Source organism: Saimiri boliviensis, chromosome 18, assembly GCF_048565385.1.
Source record: "Saimiri boliviensis isolate mSaiBol1 chromosome 18, mSaiBol1.pri, whole genome shotgun sequence".
In the NCBI taxonomy this organism is placed as follows: Eukaryota; Metazoa; Chordata; class Mammalia; order Primates; family Cebidae; genus Saimiri; species Saimiri boliviensis.
Window position 1 is genome coordinate 46,026,068 of NC_133466.1, and position 1,853 is coordinate 46,027,920.

A 1,853-nucleotide genomic window follows, 5' to 3' on the forward strand; every position below is an offset into this window, starting at 1 on the left:
TCACTTATGAAGCTTAGTTTGGCTGGCTAGGAGATTCTGGTTTGAAAGTTCTTTTTTTTAAGGATGTTGAATATTGGCCCCCAATCTCTTCTGGCTTATAGGGTTTCTGCTGAGAGATCTGCTGTGAGTCTAATGGGCATCCCTTTTTGGGTAACCTGACCTTTCTCTCTGGCTGCCCTTAGCATTTTCTCTTTCATTTCAACCCTGGTGAATCTGACGATTATGTTCCTTGGGGTTGCTCTTCTTGAGGAATATCTTTGTGGTGTTCTCTGTATTTCCTGGATTGGAATATTGGTCTGCCTTGCTAGGTTGGGGAAGTTTTCCTGGATAATATCCTGAAGAGTATTTTCCAGCTTGGATTCATTCTCTTCATCACATTCAGGTACACCTATCAGACGTAGATTAGGTCTTTTCACATAGTCCCACATTTTTTGAAGATGTTGTTCATTCCTTTTTGCGCTTTTTTCTCTGTTCTTGCCTTCTCTTTTTATTTCATTGAGTTGATCTTCGACCTCTGATATCCTTTCTTCTGCTTGGTCAATTTGGCTGTTGAAGCTTGTGCATGCTTCACGAAGTTCTTGTGTTGCGTTTTTCAGCTCCATCAATTCACTTATACTCCTCTCTATGCTGTCCAGTCTCGTCAGCAGTTTGTCCAATCTTTTTTCAAGGTTCCTAGTTTCTTTGCGTTTGGTTAGAACATGTTCTTTTAGCTCACTGTAGTTTCTTACTACCCACCTTCTGAAGTCTGATTCTGTCATTTCATCACCCTCCTTCTCCATCTGGTCTGGTTCCCTTACTGGTGAGGAGTTGTGATCCCTTTTAGGAGGAGAGGTGTTTTGGTTTCGGGAGTTTTCATCCTTTTTGCGCTGGTTTCTTCCCATTTTTGTGGGTTTATCCACCTGTTGTCTGTCTCTGTCCCAGGGAGTTGGAGCTTTATGAGTTTCCGTTGCACTACTGCCTTTTTTGATTTTTCTTTCAGGTCTGACCCGCCCAGCTAGCAGCACCCCTAGCCACTGCCTGCCCGCAGGGGCTTTGCTGAGCTGCTGTGGGCTCCGCCCAGCTGCCCTGAGCTCTTCCCTGTAGTCCTTTTTATATGGGCGTAGTTAGAACTGTCTGGGCAATGGTGGCCCCGCCTCTGTTATGGCGGACTCTCTCTTTTGTGGCAGGTTGCCTCAGCAACGGCGGGTTGCCTTGGCAATGGCAGCCTGCCTCAGTAGTGGTGGAGAGTCTCAGTAATTGCGGAAGCCCCTCCCCCACCTAGCGGTACTGTCCGGGTTCAGCTGTGCTTGGTTTGAAGGGCTCAACCTAGAGGGTTTCCAATTACTGTTTTTTTTTTCGTTGTTGTTGGGGGTGGAGGGGTTGGACCAACTGAGCCTGATCACCTGTCTCCCTGACTCAGAGTCTTTTCTTTTAAGTTGAACGACCCCGCATTCTGGTCGCTTGTTGAAAAGATGCTGAGATCTCCCGTGCTGCGACTCACGGAGTGGGCTCAAACTGCGGCGCCAGCTCCTTGTGGATTTTTTGCCTAGGAATCTCCTGGCCTGACTCGCTATTTCAGATGAATGGGCAACTCTGCCGTCTCAGGGCTCTGCTTGCCAGCTAAGAGGGCTCCCAGACCAGTGGCTTTTGTACGGAGAACCGCAGCAACAGGGAGTGGTCACAGCAGCCGCGCTGGCGGAATCAGTCCCGCGGGGGCCAAAACAGCCACACCGGCTGGGACTGCGATGCTGGCGACCCCTCTGCCTGGGTATCTCCTGGTCTGTGGGCAATAAGAGTTCATCTGGAAATGTGGCGTCCACTCACCCTCTGCACTTTCACTGGGAGCTGAAGTCCTGAGCTGTTCTTAGGCGGCC